Source organism: Globicephala melas, chromosome 6 (genome assembly GCF_963455315.2).
Source record: "Globicephala melas chromosome 6, mGloMel1.2, whole genome shotgun sequence".
In the NCBI taxonomy this organism is placed as follows: domain Eukaryota; kingdom Metazoa; phylum Chordata; class Mammalia; order Artiodactyla; family Delphinidae; genus Globicephala; species Globicephala melas.
Window position 1 is genome coordinate 107,581,065 of NC_083319.1, and position 20,754 is coordinate 107,601,818.

The window sequence follows — 20,754 nt, forward strand, 5'->3', positions numbered from 1 at the left end:
ATGGGGGCTGTGTGGTCATGCTGCTCTCTGTACATCACCTGCCCGACCAGTGCTGCTTCACCTACACCCTACGCACATGACTGATCTTCCTATGTCCTTGCCCCAGACCCCAGCTAGTGATTCTTCTTATCTAAGGGGCTGTGAGGGGCGTGCCCCTCTGCTAGTTTCCCTGGTAACAAATGAGCCCACCTGGCCTCAATCCCCCTATAACTGGCAATCTCCCACCCCCCCACCCCTGCCCTGCCCCAGGAGCAAAGACTGCTGCTATGTCCTGCTCGCCCATCCGATGCACACAGTGGGGTGTCGCTCCAGGACCTTGCTTCAAACGTGTAAGTTCCCCCATCCATTAAACCACTCATGTCTCTCTTACTGACTCTGGGCTCTTCCTTTGATCTTGAAGCTGGGCAAGTGCAGGCCTTCTAGGCCTGCAGGGGGCAGCCCAACAGGGGGTTAAGTCACATTAGGGTTATGGTCCCTGAGGTGACCCATGCCTTTTGTTCCGTAAATGAGTTCTGGCTGTTGCTTTGCCCCCCCGGTTGTGGATCTTGACCAAGTCACTTCCTGTCTTGGGTCTCTACTTCCTCACCCATGAGAAACGATATGAACCTGGCCCTGCTGGGCTGCTGCCTCCCCGCCTTCCAAAGGTGTGATTTTAATCGAGGGACTAAACGCATGCCCATAGTTAAATGTTTTCTGAAAATGTAACATTGGGTACGTTTGAAAGAATATCTGTAAACATGTAAATTATGAAGTATAAGAAAACCAGCTGGGGGGTAAACCAGGGGAGGGATAAATTGGGAGACTGGGATTGACATATACACACAACGATATATAAAATAGGTAAGTAATAAGGACCTACTGTAGAGCACAGGGAACTCTGCTCAATACTCTGTAATGGCCTATATGGGAACAGAATCTAAAAAAGAGTGGATAGATGTATATGTATAACTGATTCACTTTGCTGTACAGCAGAAACTAAGACAACATTGTAAATCAACTAGACTCCAATAAAAATTATAGAAAAAAAAAAAGAAAGAAGAAACCAACTGCCATAAACCCACAACTGTGCTCAGGAGCTGCCCGTTCCCATGGGCCCCCTTCCCACCCACCCCACATTTTCCTTCTCTTGTGCAGTTTTGCTCATTAGAGCTGGACGTGGCAGTCTGTTTCCTCACTTCACTGGTGAGACATTAAGCTTCTAATGGAAGATGAATCAATATTTCTGTTCCCTTTTCTCCTTTAAATAAACCATTATCAAAATACCTAAATTAAAAAATACTTTCCTTAAAATTATTCGGCACATTCATAGTAAAGCAAAATTTTTTGGTTGTCTTGCTGAAGAATATATAAAGCTGAAGTGTGGATTTCCAGTCAGTGAAATAGGTAGAATATATGTATGGCAACAGTTTGAAAATTTCTCATTTTCTCCTTAAGTCATTGAGTTTGGGCGGGGGGGGGGGAATTTTTGCTAAATATCTCCCATATGCTCTGATACTAAGTTTGCAATGTTTACTAAACTCTGGAAATGAACTGCTGTGCGGACATATTTATTCAGTCTTGAAACAGATGGGATTCTGTTTGAAGGGGAGAAATGATTTTTTAGAATCTTTTTGTTTTAGTAAAAGATTAAAAAACTGTCCCTGTTCATATTGAATTTTGGTCATCCGGTAGTTTGTATAATTGTATGGAAACTGTTTTCAACACTTCTGTTTAAAGACAATTTACAACTCCCTGAGAAGATTCCTTTGCACTAATAAATAATGTCCTTTATTTTATATTTTAATACTCACTTTAGTGAGTGCTGTTTTGCTATCATTTTTCACAACAAATATCAGGGAACCCAGACTGACTTCATAACTTAAAAAATAAGCTGGAGGCATCAGGCTCCCTGACTTCAGACTATACTACAAAGCTACAGTAATCAAGACAGTATGCTACTGGCACAAAAACAGAAATATAGATCAATGGAACAGGATAGAAAGCCGAGAGGTAAGCCCACACACCTATGGTCACCTAATCTATGACAAAGGAGGCAAGACTATACAGTGGAGAAAAGACAGTCTCTTCAATAAGTGGTGCTGGGAAAACTGGACAGCTACATGTAAAAGAATGAAATTAGAACACTCCCTAACACCATACACAAAAATAAACTCAAAATGGATTAAAGACCTAAATGTAAGGCTGGACACTATAAAACTCTTGGAGGAAAACATAGGCCGAACACTCTGACATACATTGTGGCAAGATCTTTTTTGACCCACCTCCTAGAGTAATGGAAATAAAAACAAAAATAAACATGTGAGACCTAATTAAACTTAAAAGCTTTTGCACAGCAAAGGAAACCATAAACAAGACAAAAAGACAACCCAAAAAGAATGGGAGAAAATATTTGCAAACGAAGCAACTGACAAAAGATTAACTCCAAAATATACGAACAGCTCATGCAGCTCAATATCAATAAAACAAACCAATCGAAAAATAGGCAGAAGACCTAAATAGGCACTTCTCCAAAGAAGATATACAGATGGCCAACAAACACATGAAAAGATGTTCAACGTCACTAATTGTAAGAGAAATGCAAGTCAAAACTACAATGAGGTATCACCTCACACTGGTCAGAATGGGCATCATCAAAAAATCTACAAATAATAAATGCTGGAGAGGGTGTGGAGAAAAGGGAACCCTCTTACACTGTTGGTGGGAATGTAAATTGATACAGCCACTATGGAGAACAGTATGGAGGTTCCTTAAAAAACTAAACATAGAACTACCATATGACCTGGCGATCTCACTCCTGGGCATATACCCAGAGAAAACCAGAATTCAAAAAGAGTCATGCACCCCAATGTTCACTGCAGCACTATTTACAATAGCCAGGACATGGAAACAACCTAAATGTCCATCAATAGAGGAATGGATAAAGAAGATGTGGCACATATATACAATGGAATATTACTCAGCCATAAAAAGGAACGAAATTGTGTCATTTGCAGAGACGTGGATTGACTTAGAGACTGCCATACAGAGTGAAGTAAGTCAGAAAAACAAATATCGTACATTAACTCATATATGTGGAATCTAGACAAATAGTATAGATGGTCTTATTGGCAAAGCAGAAATAGAGACACAGACATAGAGAACAATGTACAGATACCAAGGGGGAAGCGGGGAGGGATGTGTGTGGGATGAATTGGGAGATTGGGATTGACATATATACACTACTATGTATAAAACAGATGACTAATGAGAACCTGTCGTATAGCACAGTGAACTCTACTCGGTGCTCTGTGGTGACCTAAATGGGAAGGGAATCCAAGAAAGAGGGGATAGATGTATACGTATGGCTGATTCACTCTGCTGTACAGCAGAAACTGGCACAGCAGTATAAGGCAACTATACTCCAATAAAAAAAATAAGCAAATATGAGTCTTCTGAAGTCTAGGTGACGGCTCACGGTAACAGTTTCCAGGGGTAAGGTTTAGCTATAAAATGAGTTCACAGAATAAAAGGAATACGTCTTCCAGCACAATGTGAAGGACTTTATAAAAGCTAAACTTACAACAAACACAGTGATTCCTGAGATGAAATGGAGAAACCATTTATCCCTGTCCTGGAACCTCTGTGCTTCTGTCTGCCAACACGGACACTCCTGACCACAGCACAGGTTGAGAAAGCCGTTGAACTTTCTCGCTCCATGGCTGTGTTAGCTATCTATTGCTGTGTAAAAAACAGGGTGGCTTAAAACAACACACATTAAGCATCTCATAGCTTCTGTGGATCAGGTATGATCCTAGGAGATCCTAAGCAGGTTCTGTTTAGGATGTGACTGAATCACGGTGTGGTCCAGGGCTGGGTTCTCATCTGGATGCCCTCCTGGGGAAGAACTGCTTCTAAGCTCACTCAGGTGGCTAGCAGGATTCGTTTTCTGGTGGTTATATTACTGAGGGCCCTGGTGATTTGTGGCTGTTGACCGTCAGTCGCCCTCAGCTCCTAGAAGTCAGTCCTAGCTCCTAGAAGCTTCTGGAAGTTTCTTGCCACGTGGGCTTTCCCATCATGGTCACTTAATTCATCCGGCCAGCAAGAAGAGTTTCTAGAGTGAATCTGCTAGCAGGACAGAGTCTTACATAACATAACCCAACCAAGGAAGGGACATTCCATCATCTTTGCCATATTCTATTGGTTAGAGGCAAGGTCTTGCTTACATCCAAGGGGAGGGGATCCCCAGAGGAGTGACCACCAAGAGGCAGGGACTGTGAGTCTGCCACAATGACCAAGTTTGACGGTTGTCCAGCACCCTGAATTCATCATGATGTGTTATATCACGAGGGTGAAGAGAGACTTGCAGTTTACTCCCAAAGCCTCCCATGAATTACGTTCTTGGGCTCCTGCTGGATTTCTGCCTGGCCAGGTGATCAGGTCGGGACTATTGAAGATGCTCTGCTAACATCTGACTCCACCCACTTGGTATGTGGCATCCTTTACTCCATCAGCCATCTCTGAGAGACGATGCTTCCCGTCTTTTCTTTCACCGCAGAGTTTAACCTTAGCTAACACTTCTCCCTGTTCCCCTCCCTTCCTCTGGGGCCTCAGAGACAGCTTCTCTCCCCACACTCCAAGTAGCTTTCCCATCCTCCCATCTATCTATCAACCAGGTTTCAGAGGGATGGAAAGCCAAACTCTCAGCCTTCCATTAGATGCTACATTTTTCAGGGCAAAAGGTGCTGGCTTTTATCAGATTCTCAAAGGGTCCCCCTCTACCCCAAAAGAGTAAAGAACCATGGTGTGAGGGGATCCTCACGTGTACGTTTGGAGGAAAATGCAGACAGCTCCCGTTTGGGCGCACATCTGGGGGCTGGGCTGGCCGTCTTGGCCCCACCCCCCGGCCGCGCCGGCGGTACCAGGCCTGAGCCGGGCAATCCTCCAATGCCCCAGTTGTGGTCGGCCACAGAATAGCACGGTAGGTCGTGTGCCTGTGCCTGGTGTGGTTCTCAGGCTCTGCTTTGCTTATCAGCCGCTCTGCCCTTGCCTTGAAGCTCAGACCTTGTGAGCTGATAGCATCCTCCCCTCATGCCAGAGTCTACACTGCCAGGGCACGTGAAGCTGGCAGTGCTCCTGGAGAGGGGGTTGGATGCCACGTTGTCGCTGAGGCAGCAGGTGTGTTTGGCCCTCATCTTGACAGGCTCCTTTGGTTCAGACCTTGTGAGCTGATAGCATCCTCCCCTCGTGCCAGAGTCAACACTGCCGGGGCACATGAAGCTGGCAGTGCTCCCGGAGAGGGGATTGGATGCCACCTTATTGCAGAGGTGCCAGGTGTGTTTGGCCTCATCTCAACAGACCCCTTTGATGTCTCTCCTCATCTCCCCTCCTCCCGAGGCCCCGCAGTACTTACTTGGGTCAGTGGATCCAAGGGCAGCAACTCTTCCCTGTCTAGGGTCCTCTGGGGTCTGTTGTCAAGTAAGATCCGCTGTTCTTCAAATGTCGGCCCCATGGACATTTCATTCTCACTGGCGGGAACCCTGGCAGGGCCTGTGCTTCCAGAAACCAGAGCCACGTGTAGGGGTACAGCATCACATCCCTGGGCAGGAAGCTCTGAACCTGCGCTTGGCCAGTGTCCCTGGCTCGTGACAGGGCAGGCTGCACAGGTGGAGCAGAGACGGCGATCAGCTGAGCGTGTGCAGGAATTCTATGCGCCGTCAAAGCTGCCGGGGCCTCCAGCTCTGTGCCAGCTCCATGTCGTACTACGGAGATCTGCAAGGATGCCACACCAGTGTTCCTGCCTTGCAGCCCCGGAAGAAAGAAGCAAGTTCTGTACATGGTCAGGACGCGAAAGGCATCTGCCGGGAAGTGTGGACTGCGCATTCTGGAGAGCGCGTCAGGCTGGCTGGGCCAGTTTGCAGGAGTGACGTGTGGCAAAAATCATACCTGAGGAACCTAGAGACATGAAAGGCCCCAGCTTCTCATTCTTTGTGCAACTAATTTCACAAGAGGGAGGGAAGGAGGCCACGCTGGTTGTTATTGGGAAATGAGACCAAATAACTAGGTCAGAAAGGGTAGCACCAGTTCTGACGGGATGGGGGCAGGTGCCATGGATGCGACCCAGCTACTTGGGATCAGATCGAATAGGCCGAGTCCCAGGGAGCAGGGGTCACCGGGTACCCACCTCTGGTCAGAAAACAACCTGAACCCTGAACTACTGTGCAAATGTGACTGTGAACAAAACACATGAGCAGAGCGTCAATAGAATGTGTGGGAAACGAGCGTCCTGAAGGGGAGTCTAAGAATCTCCACCCAGGGCTTCTCTCTGGGTGCTGTGGGTACAACACAAGTGTGCAGAGAACCTGATGCCCTTGGCCCGTGGGGACCCTCGGGCGAGGGCTTTGCCCCAGTGGCAGCACCGTCTCCTGTGCTCCAGCACGGGCCACGAGTTCTATCACCTTCTCTGGATGCCACAGGTGAAAAGGTGGGGAGACACTGGTACAGGTGACCTCAGAGATGTTGCGGCTTCTGGTCCAGACCACCACAATAGAGCGATTATCGCAGTAAAGCGAGTCACACGAATTTTTTGGTTTCCCAGTACATATAAAAGTTATGTTTATACTATATTGTAGTCTATTTAGTGTGCAATAGCATCATATCTAAAAAACAATTTACATACCTTGATTAAAAGAAACTTTATTGCTAAAAAATGCTAACCATCACCTGAGGCTTCAATGAGTCATAGTAGTAATATCATCAAAGATCACTGATCACAGGTCACCATCACAAATATAATGATAAGGTCCCCAAGTCCTTGTGATAAGTAGGCAGAGGTCTGGGCTTTGTGTCTGATTGGGCAATATGGTGAGGGGACCTCCAGGCTGAGGACCTACTTGATAGAAATGCAGAGTCTCAGGCCCCACCCCAGACCTGCGAGTCAGAATTAACAAGAGCCCAGGTAATTTGCGTGCACATGAACGTTTTGAAGAAACTACCAGAAACTAAGTTAGCAACGTATGGAAAAGAGTGGTCTCAGGAAAGGCATGGCCAAGGGAGCCCCTTGAAACCACAGTCGTGGTTTCAAATACTGTCTCCACCGTCCTGCCCATGTGACCCACTGCAAGTTAGTCACCTCCTCTGTGCCTCACCTGCAAAACGAGGACCGTCACAGCACCAGCTTCATAGGACTGGGAGACGAATTACATAGGCTGGTGTATGAGAAGTGTCTGGCGCGTGGTAGATGCTTGGTGGATAAGGACTCTCTGGAGTTTTCTTCCTGGCAGATTCTTCAGGGGTGGGGCAGAGGAAGGGGTGTCTTTCCTCAGGCGGGTGAATTGCTCCCAGATAATTCCAGTGCAAGGGCAGGTGACACTGCTTTGGGCCATTTACAGAACCTCACACCTGGGATTGTACCTGGGATGTGCCCTTGTGCCAGGACGAGGCTGAGGAGAGAACTCGAGGCTGAGGAGAGAACTGAAATGGTATTGGCAGTGGGGACTGGGGGGTAACTAAACTAGCCTTTATTTAGCCCCTGATATGTTTTCTATAGGTTTACTTTTTTAAAAAGCTTTTTTTTTTTTTGGAAACTGTATGATAGAACATATATATACGAAAGTGCATAAAATAAAAACGTACAGTTTAATAAATAATAATAATTATATAAATAGTTAATTTATAATTATTAATAAATAATTATAAAGCAAAGTCCTGTGTGGCCACCAACCAGCTCAAGAGGGAGAACCACGCCGACACCAGAAGACGGTGTGGACCATGGCCTCCCAGCAGGAGACCGCACGTGTCCCTATGTCTTTCTTCGTGTCCCTATTTTACCCAGTAGGATACCGAGGCTCAGGTAGGTTAACTACCTTCCCCAGGGTCACACAGCTCGTAATCAGCAGAGTCAGAATTCAAACCTATGTGTGTCTGACTGCAGGATGGGGCTAAGGGGCAGGGCTCCTGCATGGGGGCGGGGGTGGGGGGCAGGACTGGAGGGGCAGGCCCAGGGCAGGTGAGCAGCAGCGGGGGGAATAGATTCGGGGACAGGGCTCCCTGAGCAGGGGAGGATAGAGGAGAGGTGAAGGGCGAAGGGGGAGCCCATCCCGCAGGTCCCCCGACTGTGCCCAGAGTGGTCACCCCTCAGTAAAGCTAGCAGGGGGCGCCCTTGAGTCTTCCTGCTAGAGAGAGAGCTTGGCAAGCAGGTCTGGAGGGTGCAGGATCACCAACGAAAGAATACCCATGGAGGTGACAGAAAGCCCAGCAGAAAGATGGACCTGCCCCCAGAGGGAAGGGTTCCAGTGCCCTCAGGGTCCACTGCTCTCAAGGGAGCTGGACTGTTTCCAGAGGAAAACGCTCTGCTGGTTGGTCTGAGGGTTCATGCTGGGTTTCAGGTGAGGTAAGACAGATAACAAGGCGCCGATCAATGGCAGGTCAAGGTGAACCCCGCCAGAAAGGGTTATCATTCAGAGGCGGCCACATGGCCATTAGGCAACACTCGAATCTGATTTCTGCTTTCCCATAAGCAGCTGGGAATTTCTGAGACCTGTTTGTATAAAATGAGAAATTCTTAGAAAAGATACATGACAAATGTCACACCGACCCTTGCCCTCTATCTGCCCAGTTCCCACCCCACCCCTCCAAGGTAAAGTTTATTTTTAGTTTCTCATGCATCTTTCCAGAGCTTTAAAAATGCATATCCAAGCAAATAAAGTACTAGAGTCTAACCGCCCCCCCTTTCTACCATAAAAGTAACTGATTGCATACCGGTTTGCACCTCGCTTTTTTCCCCTAATTAAAAAAATTTTTTGGTAGAATACACATAACATGAAATTCGCCATCTTAACCATTTTTAAGCGTACAGTTCATCGGCATTAGGTACATTCACATTGTTGTGCAACTGTCACCACCATCCATTTCCAGGTTTTTTCATCTTGCAAAACTGAAACTCTCTCCACTGAACTATAATTCCCCATTTTTCCCTCCTCCCAGCCCCTGGCAACCCCCATTCTACTTTGTGTATCTATGAATTTGACTCTTCTAGGTACCTCATAAAAGTGGAATCACACAGTATTTGTCCTTTTGTGTCTGGCTTATTTCACCTCGTATACCTTCTTCCAGGTTCATCCATGTTGTAGCCTGTGCTAACATTTCTTTCCTTTTTTAAGGCTGAATAATATTCATTGTATGGATAGACCACATTTTGTTTATCTGTTCATGCATCAATGGACACACCTGGGTTACTTCTCACTGTAGCCCTTACAAATAATGCTGAGTATACAAATATCTTTTTGAGTTCCTGCTTTAAATTCTTTTAGTTATATACGCAGAAGTGCAATTGCTGGATCATATGGTAGTTCTATTTTAAAATTTTTGAGGAACCGCCATACTGTTTTCTACAGAAGCTGCACTATGTACGTTCTCACTAGTAATGCATGAGTCCCAATTTCTCCACATCCTCTCCAACACTTGTTATTTCTTTTTTTTTTTTTAATAATAGTCATCCTCATGGGTGTGAGGTGGTAGCTCACTGCAGTTTTCATTTGCATTTTTCTAATGATTAGTGATGTTGAGCATCTTTTCGTGTGCTTATTGACCATTTGTATATCTTCTTGCAGAAAAATCCATTCAAGTCCTTTGCTCATTTTTATTTATTATTATTATTATTTTTTTTTTTTTTTTTGCTGTACATGGGCCTCTCACTGTTGTGGCCTCTCCCGTTGCGGAGCACAGGCTCCGGACACGCAGCCCCAGCAGCCACGGCTCACAAGCCCAGCCGCTCCGTGGCATGTGGGATCCTCCCGGACCGGGGCACGAACCCATGTCCCCTGCATTGGCAGGCGGACTCTCAACCACTGCGCCACCAGGGAAGCCCCTATTTTTTATTATTTTTGATTAATTTTTATTGGAGTATAGTTGCTCATTTGCTCATTTTTAAATTGGGTTGTTGGGTTTTTTGTTGTTGAGTTTTAGGAGCTCTTTAAATATTCTGGATATTAATCCCTTATCAAATATGTAATTTGCAAATATTTTCTCCCATTCTGCTTGCCTTTTTAATCTGTTGATAGTGTCCTTGGACACACAAAATTTTCCATTTTGATGACCTCTAATTTATCTATTTTTCTTTTGTTGTCTGTGTTTTTGGTGTCATAGCCAATAAATCATTGCCAAATGCAGTCATTTTAAAAAATCAAAATTAATGCAAAAAAAATCCATGTGAACAACTATCAAAATCTAACCAAGATGAATCTTGCATGACTTACCTTCCTCATCTCACCGTGATCTCAGCCTTGTCCAACCCTGTCTTTCCTTAAAATTTTGATATTTTGTTCATCATGGGGCTTGGTGGGAGGCATTAATTTTGATCTTTAAAAATATTGCATCGAAAGTACAAGTTGTCTTGATTACTGAGTTTCCCCGATGCCCCCTAAAATTTTGTACCCGTGGTGAGTCCCTCCCCCCATCACCCTAGTGCCAGCCCTGAGACAGCAGTTAGCCAGGCTCTCTGGGGACGTACAGCTGTCTTCATGCGGGGGCCAGTTCTCCTCTTAGGCGAGGTGGGGTGAACTGGAAACCCACCTCTGCAGAGAAGCCCCCTGCTCTGCCAGCAGTTAATGGACGAGTGTCCATTGCGGATCTCACCCAGATCTCCACCAGTGGCGTGCTGGTGAATGTTCAGAGCTGGCCCTTGGTGGAGTGGGGATGGGCAGGGTGAGCAGGATTTGTAGTGTTTGCAGATTTCCATGACTCCCTCCATACGAGATTTCAAGCCACAAACAAGATGTTGCTGAAAGCAGAGCTGGGAAGAGCTGGCAACGGGCAGACCCAAGCGTTGGCAGGTGTTGAAAGGAGAACCCAAGGCCACTGGGGGAAGGGGCAGAGCCTCCCCATGGGATGTTATTACCAGGTGTTGAAACTGCAACACATCAGCCAGAGGTTAACCAGGAAAACATATCTAGATAGCAAAGGAGGTTGAATGCAGGAAATTGGTTCCCCAAGGGATGGAGAGGCTCAGGAATCAACCAGGGACAATGCAAGTCCAGGAGCGGTGAGAAGACCCTCCATCCCTGGGCTGAGAGAGAGAAGGAGGTGATGGTGAGTACCAGAGCCAGGGGCTGGGGTCCCCCGGGAGAACCTGGGCCACAGAGGGCCTGTACGGCAGTGCTGGAACTGCAGACAAGATGGAGATGCTGGCGGAGGGAGAGAGGAATGAGAGGAATACCCTGTCTTCTCTTCTCCTGCCTTTCCGTCCCCACCGGTGCCTCCCATTGGAGACCTCACTGAGAAGGGGGCTTGCAGGCTGCAGGCTGCCCCTTCAACATACAGCAGAGCAGGGAAAGGATGAGGAACAGATCCGAGGGCAACCAGGCCCAGGGCTGGCACATCCAGGTGCTGGGCACCTAGCACTGGTCCATTATCACAGTGCCCATAGCAAGGGCCATGGGTACAGATGGCCTGGCTCTGTGATTCTGAGTATTATTTGGTGATTAGACTATCTACAGAGGGAAAGGAGTTTGGGGCTTAAATAGTTGAGGACTTTAGATCTAAATGTGAAAATTACCCAATTCCTATAGAGCATGAAACTGAAATGTGAGTAGATAAATGTTTGGAAAAAAAAATTTTTGGGGGGGGCTGCACTGCGTGGCATGTGGGATCTTACTTCCCCGACTAGGAATTGAACCGTGCCTCCTGCATTGGATGGGTGGAGTCTGTTTTTTTTTTTTAATATTTATTTATTTATTTGGCTGAACTGGGTCTTAGTTGCTGCTGCAGCATCTTCGTTGCAGCAGGCAGGATCTTTTCTAGTTGCGGCATAAGGAATCTATAGTTACAACATGTGGGATCTTTTAGCTCAGGCATGTGGAATCTTTAGTTGTGGCCTGTGGGGGTCTTTAGCTGTGGCATGCGGGATCTAGTCCCCGACAAGGGATCAAACCTGGGCCCCTTGCATTGGGAGTGTGGAGTCTTAACCACTGGACTGCCAGGGAACTCCCAGAAGAAATTTTTTAAATTAGAGACTTGGCTTAAGTAAATAATATTCTAACAGACCTCAAAACTTTGTTTTGTTTTACAAGAAAGAAATATTTCTGTTATTAAAGCTGATAGATTATTCTGATGAATGATAGTCATTACACTTATAAATCTAAATACAGAAAATAAGAAAGAAGCAGAAGATATTGAGAATGAGGAAATAATGAAGATATATATCCTATATAAGTATATGAGAAAAAATAAAGAATTTAAAATAAAATATCAAGTACAAGAGAAAAGTTATTAATTTTTAAATAAAGTATCTATAGATGCATGTTTGATGAGAAAAGTGAAAACCATAACAGATTTTAAGTTCCTTCCATATGGCTGATGGATGTTCACAAAGCTTCATGGGTTGCAGGTGAACATAAGTTGATAAAATTAAACCAATTCTTTAATAGGACATTTCAATGAACATTTTTATGACTTAGTTGGTATCAGAAATATTAAATAAATAGAAATATCAAACAGGACTATAAGGGCTAAGAAATTCTTTAGTGAAATTCCTTAGTTCAGTAGAAGATTCAGCACCAAAAACTAAAGCATTGATGCTAAGAGACATTTACTTAAGACAAAAGTCACCTGCCAAATATCGACTGAATGTGGAACGTTGTTGAGAGCCAGATGTGATTCTCTAAGTCAAATTATGGTTCAGGCGGTTACGGTTTCATCTAGCAGGTGATAGCTAGCCAGCCAAAAAAAAAAAAAAAAACCATGGCAAAAACTTTAAAAGATCAATACGTGATTTGGAAACTGCTAAAATGGTTTATTGATTTATTTTCTCAATCATTTCTATCCCTTGATAAGTCATGGTAGTAGCTCTGTAATTTAGTTTATTTCAATATGAAATAGACTATATTTTTGCTGATTTGATTTGCACTTGATTTACATGATCCTTCCTGCTGTTCACTATTTTCAGATCACAGCTGCGTGGGGAGCTCATTTCATGGAGGAGAGGCTGCAGCTGAGTTTCAGTTGATAAGTTGGGAGGGGGTTTCAGCCCATAAACATGAGCAGGGACATGTGAAAGAACTGATACAGGGGCTCATTGGACAGTCACATGTGGACAGGGAAAGCTTACTCGTCATTCATTCAACAAATATTTATAGGACACCTGTGTGCCAGGCACTGTCTTAACTGCTAGGAATAAGGCAGGGAGCTAAAAAGATAAAGACCCTGCCTTTCATGGACCTTACATCATTGAGGACAACGTTCACATACACAGGGACTTTTTTTTTTTTAAAGAATATGAGAAAGGGGCTTCCCTGGTGGCGCAGTGGTTGAGAGTCCACCTGCCGATGCAGGGGACACGGGTTCGTGCCCTGGTCCGGGAAGATCCCACATGCCGCGGAGTGGCTGGGCCCGTGAGCCATGGCCGCTGAGCCTGCGCGTCCGGAGCCTGTGCTCCGCAACGGGAAGGGCCACAACAGTGAGAGGCCTGCGTACCGCAAAAAAAAAAAAAAAAAAAAAGAATATGAGAAAGAATATATATGTGTATAACTGAGTCACTTTGCTGTACAACAGAAATTAACACAACATTGTAAATCAACTCTACTTCAATAAAAGTTTTTAAAAATTGAACAATTTTGTGTTTAAAAGTTATACAGGGACTTCCCTGGTAGTCCAGGGAAGGTTAAGACTCCGTGCTTCCCCTTCGGGGGTAGTAAGAAGTGGTTTGATCCCTGGCTGGGGAACTAAGATCCCACATCCTGCGCAGTGTGGCCAAAATAAAATAAAATAAAACATATATAAATCCCTACCACCACGGGACACCCCAGTCCTGACCAGGTTGACACACTGGAGAAAGTATTTTACGGGTTGATGTTTGCCGCACTTGACCGTGAGACGCAGGCTAGGGTTATTCTGTGTGCCATGAACAAGGATGCATCCCATAGGAGGCCAACAGGTGTCTGAGGAAGCCAAAAATCAGGTTTGTGTCACCCTTTCTGCTCCTTATGTGTTCCACATTACAGAAAATGCGGTGAAAGTTATTAATTTTACATGTTACGATATGAAAAAAGTTAGGTGTAGTTCACTTTAATTTTTCAAATGAATGTGTGTAATGGGGCATCAGAGAAGGAAGCGTGCATATGTCAACACTTTAAAAAGGATTGAGATGCACAAAACCACGGGGTGCTTCCCAGTGGAGTTTCTCATCATGGAAAACAGCAATAACAGTCTCTGCTTTCCTTCCAGGGCCCTCAAAAGGCAGGACATAAATAAAGGGAATCTGCTTCTCACAGAAGTGCCCCACCCTATACCACCTCTTTCCCAGAGAAATGTTTATAATTTGAGGTATTTGCTATAATACGTAAAAGAGCCGTTTTAAAATATGCAAGGAAAGACAAAAAAAAAAAAAAACCTATGTTTGCGTGACTTACCATATTTGACAGTTATGTTAAAAAGCATCTGAAAACTCTAATGTAACTTTACCAGCTCTCAAGTAGCTTGGGGCTATTGGGCCGGAGGCTTACAGCCCTATTCAGAGCAGTGCTGTGTTATAGACTCCGCAAGCTAGGTCTGATTTAAATTGCTCTTTCCTACTGTGGGCCCCAGTGCCCTTGTCAGATCCCTCCATTTGACTTTGGAAAATGCCGTTAATACTTCTTGGAAAACAGACAATCTGGACATGGTGCCCCATCTGGCGCCCATTCTGTGAGTCACTGTGGGAGCTGATGGGATTGCGGTAGGAGGTAACTGTTGGTGTTAGGACCGCACGTGGGAGAAAACAGTCCTGAGCTGAACAGGGTGTAACACTGGCTTTTAAGTTCTGGGAAGGCCAGGACTGTGCCTTAATCCTTTCTGAATGCCCTGCTCCTAACAATGCCTTCCCCACAGAGTATTTGTTGAATTGAGATACTAATAAGCAAAGCACTATTAAACACAACCATCAGCCGTTATAGTCATTCCTTCTTTTGAGAAACACATGTGGACTGGTCTGAGCCGGAAAATGAATGTTACATCCTAGTTCTACTTCTTAGCTCTGGTACTGTTGTTATTGATACGTTATTGCTCATGGTGATTTCAATTAATTACATAATAACTGAGTGACTTTTCCTGGGGGACAGGAGGATAGGGAGGTGAGAGAGTTTGGAAAATTGGAGTTCCTTGGCACTTGGACTTGAATCGCAGGTCTATCATTTTCCGTGTGATCTTAAAAAAAATCACTGGTTTTTCTGAGCCTCAGTCTCCTTTTCTGTAGTAATGGAGACCACAATAGTATCTAAGTCAAGCGTGGCTGTGAGGGTTGTGAAGAGGTCTGGCCACAGACCATAAAATCCAGTGCGGATACGAAAGGCTCTCTGTAATGATGATTATAACTGTGTGTAGGCACGGCCGGCAATTGATTCAGAGAAATAACCAACTGAACTTACAGGCGACAGCGCACAGGATCCTGTCCACTGTACCATGGGTGTAACTGAGGCCAGGAGAGGGAAAGGTGTTTCACAGAATCTCACTTGCTTTACCTCTTGTGTCTTCTGGTCCCCATCTCTAGCACTCCATAAAGTCGTGATTTTCCTTTTCATCTGTTATGTTAATGTTTTCTAAGCCTTATTTTTTCCCAGATTGCTTAGGTGTTTTTTTTGTTTGTTTGTTTGTTTTTCGGTACGCGAGCCTCTTGCTGTCGTGGCCTCTCCTGTTGCGGAGCACAGGCTCCGGACGCGCAGGCTCAGCGGCCATGGCTCACGGGCCCAGCCGCTCCGCGGCATGTGGGATCTTCCCGGACCGGGGCACGAACCCGCGTCCCCTGCATCGGCAGGCGGACTCTCAACCACTGCGCCACCAGGGAAGCCCTAGGTGTTTCTTTTAATCAACTTTATTGAGGTGTAATTTACTCAGGTATAATTTATTATGCATCCAAAACCCATTCTGATGAGCCTTGACAGATTTACATATTCATACCACCACATTCAAGACACAGAATATTCCTTATTACCCCCAAAATTTCCCTAGGCCTCACCCCCAGTCAATCCCCGCTCCTGCCCCAGGTAACAACTGATCTGCATTCTGTCACCGTGAATTAAATAAGACTTTTTTCTAGCTTTATGTAAATGGAATTGTACACTTATTCTTTTGTATTTCACTTATTTCGCTCAGTATTTTCAAGACCCATCTATGTTATTGTACGTATCAGTAGTTCATTCCTTTTTTTTATGCTGAGTAGGAATATTTATGCTGAGTAGGAAGATTTATGCTATTGTATAAATATACCACAATTTTTTTATCCATTCACCTACTAAAGGACATTTTAGGTTTTCCCCCAGGTTTTGACTATTATGAATAAAGCTGCTGTAAACATCCGTATACGGGTCTGTGTGTGTACATCTATTTCCATTTCTCTTGGATAAATACCTTAGAAATGCTAGGTCCTATGGTAAGTATATGTTCAACCATATAAGAAATTCCCAAAAGGTTTTCCAAAGTGACTGTACCATTTACAATTCCATCAGCAATAGATGAGTTTGCTCCACATCATCAATACTTGGTGTCACTAGTTGTTTTCATTTTAGTCATTCTCATGGGTGTGAAGTGGTGTTCCACTGTGGTTTTAGTTTTCACTTCCCTGATTACTGATGACGTTAAGCATCTTTTCATGTGCTTCTTGGCCATTTGTATTTTTTTTTTCTGTGAAGGGTGTGTTCAAATTTTTTGCCCATTAAAAAAAGTAGGTTGGGGGCTTCCCTGGTGGCGCAGTGGTTGAGAGTCCGCCTGCCGATGCAGGGGGACGCGGGTTCGTGCCCCGGTCCGGGAAGATCCCACATGCCGCGGAGCGGCTGGGCCCGTGAGCCATGGCCGCTGAGCCTGCGCGTCCGGAGCCTGTGCTCCGCAACGGAAGAGGCCACAACAGTGAGAGGCCCGCGTACCGCAAAAAAAAAAACCAAAAAAATGAGAATGAAAACACCACATTAAACAATAGATTTTAAAACATATCACACTATTTTCAAGTTAATGGCCATTTTATTTTCTTTATAAAGGATTGCATGCCACGACTGACATGAAACATGAATTTCAGTTGAGATGGCATGAATGAAACCAAAGTGCTGTATAAACCTTCAGCTTCTAGTCACCTTGCTTTTCTAGAATTGGCATAGTGCTTGGCACATAGTAAATATTAAAAAGTATTTGTAGAATTTAATTAAATTGTGACAGGGTACTCCCGCTAGAGATCTCATTTTTTGAGTGGTGGAAATAGCATTTGAACTTTGAATTTTTCAGCAAACATGGAAAGTGATGACAATCACAAATGCCAAGAAAACAAGCAAATATTAAGGTGTAAGTTATTGGCGCTACTACAGCATCTGGAAGACAATCCACATGTGAGTAGATTCCTCTGTTTGTCCAGCAGGGGGCACTTTAGGCTTTCCTTCACTCAATAGGCCCGCATTATAAAGTCTGAAAAAAACCTTTTGTTTACAGGGGGAAGAACTTCTCAGATCTGTTTTCTCAGACCTCCTTCTCTGTGGAGTTGGAAGGGAGAACTCGGAGGTGGGAGGGCTCCAGGGAAGAGAGGGCGTTGGGAAGAGCCAGGATAAGGAGTTAGGAGACCGCGGTGCAGTCCCAGCTCTGCACCAACCGGACGGTGACCGTGGTCAGCCACTCCAGCTCCTGGACCTGCTTCTTTGTTTGCAACAGGAAAAAAAAAAAAAAAATCGTACTCTGAGTGGTAAAGCCACTCGACTCTGACAGCATACGGTGTGTCCCACCTGCAGCTTGGAGTCCATAAAAAGCCATGTTCCTTTGTTATTTTATATGATTTAATTCCAGCCCCATTTCATCAGGGTGAGTCGCTGTCCTCTCCCTTCTTCCCTGAGACTCATCACTCCCAGAGGCTGCTCTTTACCTCTGCTTTGTCCCTTAAAGTGGGTACCATCACCTCCTCCCCGTGTCCCAGCCCCTAGGATGCGTGTTCTCACCCGCTGGTCTGTGATCCCCTGAAGAAGTAAGGCCTTGGGCCTCAGAGGTGCTTTTGAATCTGTAAAGGAGTCAAGGTCGTTTGCTTGGGAAGGCTTCTGGCACGGATGCAGCTTGCCCATCCCTCTGGCTCCCTTCCCCCAGGGGCATGGACGCTGACCCCCTCTCATCCACTTCCCTGAAAGGAACCACTCCTACGGTTTTTCTCAGGGAGACTCACTGTCTCCTCTGCTAGAAATAGAAGTGGCTGGAAACTTTTAACAGAAACTTGCTTTCAGAGCGTCGCTTTTTACCTCCTGGGCACCACGCTGCATCCTCAGGATGGCTCATTCAGTCTTGTCTTTCCTAGAGAGGGGTACAGGGAGCCCAGCTCAGAGGCCACTGTGGGCGGGGATGCGGGATACAGGAGACGACATTTTGTGTGTGGATTGTGTCAAACTGAGTTAAATCGTAGAACACCCAGCTGGTGTCTGCAGAGAACTGCAGGATCGTTTGGGGTGGGAAACTCACACATCTGGTGTCAGAAGTGTTCTGGGCGGGGGTGTTTGTGTGAGTAAAAACCCAGTGGTGGCGGAAGGCAGACAGGCAGACAGAAGACCTCTTGGGAATACCTGCCCAGGTGCTGCCAGAAGCCCCAGACGACGCCTGCCGAGCTCGCTGGAATGCAGCACAGCTCCGAGAATCACGTTCCCTGACTCTTCCAGTGGTTCGTAAGCCTGGATGCCCTGGGTCAGGTCCTCCCCTGCTTGGGATGCTGGAACAATTCCACTTCCCGCCCACCCCGCCTGGTGCAATGGGACAGCGCAGAGAGCCCTTGTGCTGCCCCCCAGCCCTGTGCCACCCCAAAGGGGCGTCCGATCCTGGGGAGGCTCTTGGGGCAGTGGGTGGTGCCCAGGCCGGCCCCCCCTGGGAAGGGGAGTTTACTGGAAGGAGGCGGAGTCCCTTGGGACCCTGGATGTCCTCCGACAAGTGGTCCTTTCTCAGGCTCCAGTTGTCCCCACGTGGAGGAGGGGGCAGGAAGAAGAAGCGATTGGATTGAGGGATTCCCTGTCTGACAGAATGGTTTAGGAAATAAATACACTCCAGTCCTGCAGAGCTGAACCAGGCCTTACTGGAATAACTCCCAGGGAATTTCCACCCACTCCGGCACCTGTCCCTGCCAGCCAGGAAATGCCCCCCGCGGACTTATCTCCTCGCAGTGAGTGTGGGTGACTGCTGTCCAGAGCCCCCCAATGTTTGCGGTCTCTCTTCCTGAGTCGGTTTCCCTCGGAGACTGCCTAGGTGTCTCCACCGCAGTTTGCTTTGAGCCTGCGAACAGGGTATTTAAAAATAGCCTTATCTGAAAGCTTCAGTGTGCCTGAGCGGTTCCCATCAGATAGGCCCACGGTTGTACTTGGCCTGTGTGTCCTGGCAGGGCCACACGACTGTCCTCCTCCAGTCTCTTCTTCTCAACTGCAGACTCGGGGCTCTGACAGAGAGCATCAGGAAGCGGGAGATGCTCTGCTCTTGCCAAGAAGCCAAAGAGAATGCTGTCGACAGAGCGTAAAAACCCCTTTCTAAATAAGACGGGTGAGATCTGCAGGGGCCGGGGCAGTCTCAGTCTTGACTGATGTCACCAGTGCATGAGGTACACACTTACTGAGGCCACCAGGCAGCTAATGTAGCATCAGGCTGTGTCTCAGAAGGAAGAAGCTGCACCATCCCCGAAATGTCACTTCTGCTGTCCCCATACTCTGATCATCACCTTCTGTTCAGCTTTTCCCCACCAGCCCTGTCACTCAGCGAGTCCCAGATGGCACAGAGACCGCCAACCATGGACCCCACCGCTCTAGCACTGCTGTCATCCCCGCCCCCGTGTCCCCATGTCCCCTCTCCCCTCCTCACTGGGTTTGGATTCCTTGGTTCAACACTACGGTTGCTCCTTTGCAAAACACTTTAAATTCCGCTTCCTTGTCCTCCCATGTACCTGCCTGACACATCCCCTTGCCACCGTCTGCCTGCCCTGTGTGCGCACTGTGGCATCTAACCATTGCTGGAGGGAAAAACAAAAAACAAAAAAAAATACACGCAACCACATTCACTGGATTTGCATCACACTGAACGACCGCAAGCCTCAAATGGGCAGCCAGCACTCCTGGGTGACTTGACTACCCTTCCTAATAAATGAACATGCCCATTCGCTGAGATAATTGTTTCAAAACTTCTTTCTTCCCAAACCTCCAACATTCCACCACCTCCAAGTCACTCTCCTATTTCACAGAGAAAATAGGAAGGATCCAATGGGACCCTCCTCTTCCCCACCAGAGATTCCCTAACCCTCTCATCTTCCGCCTTCCCTCTCGCTACAGTGGAAGGGGTGTCTTTACTCCCCTCCCAGCCCCCTCTCTCCTCCTCAAGAACTTCACTGCTACAATTACTTTCTGCTCTCTCATGCACCCTCAGTTTCTCCCTTCGCACGTCTTAGATGCTGACACCTTTATTACACATTTGTATTATGATACATTGTTAATATACAGTGCACTCTATTATGTATTTATTTTGTTATACACTGTTTCCAGGAAGCCAAAAATTGTTTCCCTGACTTTAGGACTTTGTCCAGCTGCTATGTCTCTGCTCGCTTTACAGCAAACTGACTTGAGTCAATTTCTTCACTTTCCATTTTCTCCTCAACCCAGACAACTGGACTTCTGTCCCTACCCCTGGACTGAAAGGGCTATGACCATTGGAATAAAAGACAGATGATCTCCATCTTGCTTGAAAACACTGTTTATCTCTGTCCACCTCTTCCTCGATTTCTCAGCAGCATTTGATATTGACGACCGTCTCCTTGAAACATTTTCT